This window comes from Panthera leo, chromosome F3 (genome assembly GCF_018350215.1).
Source record: "Panthera leo isolate Ple1 chromosome F3, P.leo_Ple1_pat1.1, whole genome shotgun sequence".
Classification (NCBI taxonomy): Eukaryota; Metazoa; Chordata; class Mammalia; order Carnivora; family Felidae; genus Panthera; species Panthera leo.
This window is the reverse complement of record NC_056696.1, coordinates 51,938,484-51,946,709: the sequence shown is the minus strand read 5'-3', so window position 1 is coordinate 51,946,709 and position 8,226 is coordinate 51,938,484.

Here is an 8,226-nt window from a genome sequence, read left to right as displayed (position 1 = left end):
TCAGGGCATTTTTTTTCGGCACGTATATGTGTTTGACTCTATATCAAAATGTCTGGCTAACAACTTTTGCAATTTTCATTATAGTAGTTATTTATTTATTTATTTATTTTATTTTTTTCTAATGTTTACTTTTATTTTTGAGAGAGACAGAGTATGAGCAGGGGAGGGGCAGAGAGAGAGGAAGACACAGAATCCAAAGCAGGCTTCACGCTCTGAGCCCTCAGCACAGAGCCCGATGCAGGGCTCGAACTCACAAACGGTGAGATCATGACCTGAGCTGAAGTTTGAATCTTAACCAACTGAATCACCCAGGTGCCGCATATAGTGACTCATTTATGAAACAGTTGCTTTTATGCTTTGTCCAAGTAAATGACAATGACTTCAAAATAAGAAACTATTTTTCTATTATGAAAATATCTACATGGACAAACTGAGTTACATATGGTAGCTCTCCATCATCTTGGAATAGAGCATCTTCTACTTTTTTTTTTCTCTGCCATTTTTAACATATGCTTCAAGATGGCTGTTCTAACTTCTACCAGCATTTCTTTATTTTATATTTTATTACATATTTATGTACCAATTTGGACTTGTCACTGCACAGCCATTTTGAAATTTAACATTTCATTGAATCTAATAAGTTATGTGTAAGGAAGATAGATGGTAAAACAAAGCTCAGAGAGAGCATAAGAAACAGCATTTCTGCTGTACAGGATATAGCCAAGAACATTGCACATTTACATGCTCAAGGTATTTTAGCCTCTGATACTTATTCCTTGTATATAGTATGATAATATTTCAATAGCTTTGCCTTTACAAAATATTTGAACCAGAGAGTTATTTTAAAATTTGCATTCAGGAACAAATTAACTCAGCTCATTAGATGTCCGTGCATTTTCCCCCAGAATAATGAGCAAAAAGATCAGGGAGATAATGAATCTTTCCCTAACTTGGCATAAGAAGGATTATCATTCACAGAATATTCCTATATTCACACAATAAATATTTTACATATTAAAAGCCTGATTGACCTTTAGATTCTTGGGTACGTTAACTGATGGAAAACTGATTCTGGAATTTAGCAAAGCATGTTATGATGCATTCAACTGGTGCATATATTTATGAAATATAATATCTTAACATCCTAAATAATATTAACTTAAAGTTTTTAATTTCACAATGCACTTTTAATTGTGTTTGTTAAGTTCATTTACAGCTAGTAAAAATATAGTGACTTAAATAGGCTGAACACTCTTTTATTATCATCTTGCTTTAACACATAAACTCTAGAATTGACATTTGAACCCGTTTTTTTTTTTTTATTAGAAATGCTACAGTCCTTTCAATAGGTTGCTTGTATTGAGTAATATTGAAGTAGTTTGAAAAAGGGGTTCAAGCAAGGTGATCTCCTACGGAGGCAAACGCAGACTCTAATAATAAGCAAAATGAAGAGATCCCGACAAAAGAATGGTTACTTTGTCAACAGCAGAGCTTCAATCACTGGTCCAGTCTTTGGTATAGGATTATTAAAAGTCAAGATGTAAAAGTCCTTAGGCTCCTTATCAATTATATACCTCAGTATTAAAGAAGAGGAAAAGAATCAAATAAAATCATGCGTTAGGACTTTATGATCAAAAGAAAAGGTAGCTGTTAAATGTGAATTTTGACAACTAACAACATTTCTTTGAACAGAGGAACTACTCACCCCTGGGGCTCTGTGGCCTAATAATGCATCCTTGGATCTGACAAGTTCTAAGTACAGAGGATTGGCACACGGAATCTATGTGATAGGAAGACAATACAGTCAAACACTGGCGTGGCAGTGACTCCTCACAAAACTGCTGAGAGAACAAACTAAAGCCAGATATACAAAATTTCTTTTCTAAGTTTGGCTTCCATTATATGGACATATTAACGTATTTTATCAATCTACTTGTATGTAACTAATTCACATCTCTGCACCCCTCCCCCCTGCCTTGCTCATTAAGAGTATCAGATCATTTCAGGGGACAGAGTTTGGGAACATATCTATGCATATTTATATGTTTTATGTATATAAATATATGTGTCTACACACAGCTCACAAATACACATGAACATATCAATATATCTACTACCACCTTGTTCATTTGAGTAGGTTTAGCTACCCATATTCCTAACTCTGTTCTTCAACTGTGAGAAATCTGGTTCCTACCATCTTACCATATTTATGTATTCTATCAGAAACTATTTCACTCAGAGCATTGCATGTATTTGGCTATATTGTAAATGATGCCACTTTTTAAATTTTTCTAATTGTTCATTGTTAGTATACAGAAAAACTATGGGTTTTGTATGTGGTCTTGTTACCCACTTTCAGTATGTTTATATGTGTGCGTATGTGGCCTTTAAAATACAATTATTTATTTATTTATTTATTTATTTATATTTATTTATTTATTTATTTATATTTATTTCCATTTTGAGAAAGAGAGCAGGGGAGGGAGCAGAGAGAGAGAGAGAGAGAGAAAGAGAGAGAGAGAATCTTAAGCAGGCTCCATGCCTAGCACATAGCCTGATGCAGGTCTCTATTCCACGACCCTGGGATCATGACCTGAGCTTATATCAGGAGTTGGATGCTCAACCGACTAAGCCACCCAGGCGCCCCAGTACACTACATTTTTTAAAGCTGTTTTAGTTTCATAGGAAAATTGAGCAGAAAGTGCAATGAGATCCCATATACCCCCTGCTGTGACATATATACACAGCCTCCCTCACTATCAACATCTCATACCACAGTGGTACATTTGTTATAATGGATGAACCCACACTGATGCATCATTCTTACACTCCAAGACCATAATTTACATTAGAGTTTACTCTCAGAATTGTACATTCTGTATGCTTGGACAAATTTATAATGGCATGTGTTCACCATTTTAGTGTCATGCAGAATAGTTTCACTGCTCTAAAAATCTGTACTTGACCTGCTCCACCATAATCTCTGGCAACTGCTGATCTTTTTATTTTCTCCATGTCTTGTAATGGAAATCATACAATATATAACCTTTTCAGACTGGCTTTTTCACTTAGTAATATGCAGCTAAGATTTCCTTGTTTATTTTTATGGTTTGGTAGTTCATTTCTTTTAGCACTGAATCATATTCTATTGTCTGAATTACTACAGCTTATTTATTCATCCACATACTGAAGAAAATTTTGTTTTGGTTGCTTACAAGTTTTGGTAGTTATGAATAAAACTTCTTCTATAAACATGTGCATGCAGGTCTTTGTGTGGACATAGTTTTCAACTCATATTAAGTACTGCGTTTGTTGGAACATATTGTAAATGTATTAGATTTTTTGTTTGTCTTAAGTTTTTCTTAAGTTCTACGGAGTTTACATGTAGTGTAATGCTGGTTTCAGTAGAATTTGGTGATTCATCACTTACATGTAACACCCAGTGCTTATCACGCCAAGTGCTGTCCTTAATACCCATCGCCTATCTAGCCCATCCCCTGCCCACATCTGCTCCATCAACCCTCAGTTTGTTCTTTATAATTAATAGCCTCTTATGATTTGCCTCCCTCTCTCTCCCTCTCTTTTTTCTTCTTCCCCTCTGTTCATCTGTTTTGTTTCTTAAACTCCATAGATGAAGGAAATCACATGGTGTTTGTCTTTCTGTGACTACTTATTTCTCTTAGTGTAATACTGTCCTATAAAGTTGCTATGCTGTTTTGTATTCTTTAGCAATGAATTAGAGTTTTTGTTGCTACATGTCCTCACCTGCATTTTCTTTCCAGTGTTTAAGGTATTCTCTATTCTAATAAGTGTGTAGTGGCATCTCATTGTTACTTAACTTGAAATTCCCTAATAACATGTCATGTTGAATATGTTTTCATATACATATTTGTTTTCTGTATATGTTCTTTGGTGAGGTGTCTGTTCATATCTTTTGATTATTTATTAATCAGGTTGTTCATGTTTTTATTGTTGAATTTTAAAGGATCTTTTTATATTTTGAATAACAGTACTTTATTAAATATGTATTTTGCAAATATTTTTTCCCAATCTGTAGCTTGTCTTCTCATTCTCTCTCTGATTTTAATAGTGAATCAGTAGAGATTACAAGGAATAAAAGTACGGTTATTTCATAATGATAGGTATGATGAAATAATGAGATTATTTGGATTAAATTATGTTTGCCATTTATGAGATAAGGGGATTATTTCTTGATAGTGTTTTTAGTGATAGAGAATTAGAGTGTGGAGAAGGGTTTAAAGCTTTATTAAGTGGGTAGGAAAGTGATATGGAAAAGAAGGGAGAGGAAATATGTATCTCTCTTCAAGTTGATGAAAGAAAGAGAGAAAGAAAGAAAGAAAGAAAGAGGAAGAAAGAGAAATAGAAAGAGAGAAACAGGAAGAAAGAAAGTAAAAGAAGAGGAAGAAAGAGAAAGAGGGAGGTGGAAAGAAAAGAAAGAAAGAAAGAAAGAAAGAAAGAAAGAAAGAAAGAGAGAAAGAAAAAGAAAGAAATAGAAAAAAGAAAAGAAGGAAAGAAAAAGGAAATTTGAAAACATTAGCAGGGAGAGTCCAATATTGGAACAAAGTTTGAATTTTGAAACAGTTTGGAAGAGGTCATGTAAATGATTCATGAAATAATGTGAAAGCAGATAGAAATAATTTGAAATAGTAATTTGAAAATAGCAATGTAGAAAAATTTCCAAGTATGATTTCTGAATTAGAAGCTAGAAATGACAACTTTTAAAGTTTCTATTTTAATTCCAGCTAGTTAACATTGTGTTATATTAGCTTCAACGGTATAATATAGTGATTCAGCATTTCCATAGAACACCGGGTGCTCATCACAAAGGCCCTCCTTAATCCCCGTCACCTATTTGGCCCATCCCCTCCACCCTCTCCCCTCTAGTAGCCATGAGTCTGTTCTCTATAGTTAAATATGTTTCTTGATTTGTCTCTCTTTTTTTTCTCCTTTGTTTTATTTCTTAAATTTCTCATATGAGTAAGATCATGGGGTATTGGTCTTTCTCTGACTTATTTCACTTAGCATTATATTCTCTAGCTGTATCCATGTTTTTGCAAATAACAAGATTTCTTTTTTATGGCTGAATAATATTCGATTGTATTTTCTATATCCATTCATCAATTGATGACACTTAGGCTGCTTCTACATCTTGGCTATTATAAATAATGCTTCTATAAACATAGGGGTGCATGTATCTCTGACTTAGTGGTTTTATATTCTTTGAGTAAATACCCAGTAGTATGATAGCGGGATTGTAGGGTAATTTTACATTTAACTTTTTGAGAAATTTTTTCTCATACTATTTTCCACCAGTGGCTATACCAGTTTGCATTACCACCAACAGTGCATAAGTGTTTCTTTTTCTCTACATCTTCACAAACAATACCTGTTGTTTCTTGTGTTTTTTATCATTTATTTATTTATTTATTTATTTAAGCCATTCTGATAGGTGTGAGGTGGTATACCTCATTATAGTTTTAGATTTGCATTTCGCTAGTGATGAGTGATGTTGAACATCTTTTCATGTGTCTTTTGGGAATCTGTATGTGGACAAATGTCTGTTCATGTCTTCTGCCCATTCTTTTTAAATTGGACTGTTTTTTGGGTGTTGAATTTTGTAAGTTCTTTATATATTTTGGATACTAATCCTTTGTCAGATCTGACATTTGCAAGTATCTTCTCCCATTCCAAAAGTTCTCTTTTAGTTTTAATGTTTCCTTTGCTGTTAAAAATATTTTTTAATGTTTATTTTTATTATTTTTGAGAGAGAGAGAGAGAGAGCTGAGGAGGGTCAGAGAGAGAGGGAGACGATCTGAAGTGGGCTCTGCAACAACAGCAGAGAGCCTGACATGGGTCTCAAACTCACGAACTGTGAGATCATGACCTGAGTTGAAGTTGGACACTTAACCAACTGAGCCACCCAGGTGCCCCTGTGTAGAAGCTTTTTATTTTGATGTAGTCCCAGCAGTTTATTCTTGCTTTTGTTTTCCTTGCCTCCAGAAACATATCTAGAAAAAAAGTTTCTACGGCTGATGTAAAAGAGATTACTTCTAGGATTTTTATGGTTTTGGGTCTCACATTTAGGTCTTTCATCCATTTTGAAATTATTTTTGTGTATGTTGTAATGAAGTGGTCCAGTTTCTTTCTTTTGCCTGCTGCTGTCCAGTTTTCCGAGCACTATTTGTCCTTTCCCATTGGATATTCTCTCCTGCTTTGTTGAAGATCAATTGACCATATAGTTGTGAGGTTTTTTTCTGGGTTTTCTATTCTGTTCTATTGATTTAGGTGCCTATTTTTGTGTCAATACCATATTATTTTGATTACTACAGTTTTGTAATATAACTTGAAGTCCAGAATTGTGATACCTCCAGCTTTGATTTTCTTTTCTTAATAACTATTGAGGGGCATCTGGGTGACTCAGTTGATTAAGCGTCCGACACTCAGCTGCAGCTCAGGTCATGATCTCATGGTTCGGTTCATCAGGCTCTGCATTGACAATGTGGAGCCACTTCGGATTCTCTTTCTCATTCTCTCTGTCTCTGCTCCTCCCCCACATGCATGAATACTTTCTTTCTCTCTCTCTCTCTCTCAAAATGAATAAACTTAAAAAAAGAAATAATAGTGATTGTATTCTATAAGATTTCAACAAAACCTGCACAAAAGTAAAGGTAAAATGCAAAGACAAATCAATATTTATGGTGGAAGACTTAGTATTGTAAATATGGCTGCCTATAATGTATAAATTTAATACAATCCTGATGCCATTTTTTATGTTATTTTCAACAAAACTACTACATTCTAGGGTTTATAATTTTAAAAATTTAAATAATATTAAAATTTATAAAAATAAAAAATGTGTAAAATTAGTGCAATGATAGGGACTAACACTACCAGATTTAAAAAAAATAATAATCTTTACTTATTAAAAGTTCTTTTGCCACATACATTTATTAAAAATCCCAATGGAATAAAATGAAATGTTCCCAGACACAAATAATCAGAGGAGTTAATATAACATAAACATATTAATACAAACCAGTTGGAGATTTTAGTATTTAAACATGGTCTGGGGAAAAAAAACCCAGAAATTTAAAAAATAATATTTGTTTGGATCCATGCTTATTACCCTAATGAAGAAAAGTTGCACTTGACCAAAATTAAAATAAAAAATGATAATAAACCATAAAGTTTTAGAATGTAAGGGTAAGGGGCACCTGGCTGGCTCTGTTGGAAGAACATGCAACTCTTGATCTTGGGGTCATGAGTTTGAACCCCAAATTGGGTGTAGAGATTACATAAATAAAAGTAAAATAAAACTTAAAAATAGAATATAAAGTAAAGTTTTTTAATTATAAATTTGGAGTGAAGAATACATTTCTAACTGCCATTCAAAACCAGGAGCCGTGAAAGAAAATAAAAAAGGTTCAGCACAGAAACAAGCACATCCCAAACTTTTGCACAGGGGTGTCACAGGGAAATGGAGAAAGTGCAATTCAACGGACAAAATAATAAATGACAAACTGGGCAAAAAAAAAAAACCACAAACAAACTTGCAATTCATGTTTCAGGAAAAGACCTTGATTCTCCAATATATAATGTTTCTGAAAGTGAGTAAAGAATAAACAATCAAATAGAAGAAAGCCAATTCATATGAAAACATTGTTGCCAGAAAAGTCAGTTAAAGGCTACTTAAATATATGAAAAGATGTTCAGCTTCCCTTATAAAAGAGAATTTCAAATGAGATTACATTAAAAATTCTAAGTTTATATCACATCTATAGTGGAGTAGCTTGTGTGAGGTTAACTGTCACACAGAAAAACTTTAACGTTTGAACAAAATTAAAACAAAGAGACAGAAGCCAGCTAGTTAAGGTATGAAAGAGCAGTTAAGGCATGTGGGCTCCAGGGTACAAGACCCTGGAAGGAGAAAAACCCGGTGAGATGAGCCAGCCTATGTCACTTAGATTTTTTCTTTGAGGCATTCATGGATGTGCAGCTCTGGGTTGCTAGAAGAAAGCATCCACCTAGCGTTCTCTTTAGTGTCATTAATCTGAATTGAAACAAATTGGATTTTTTTTTTATTTCTAACTGGAGTTTGGAAAATTCTGTACTTAAGTAGATGCACTTAGTACACTGTATAACATCTTCTAAAACTAGTTTGGCTCCCCTACTTGATATAGAACACGAGGTGTTTTTGCTGGGATA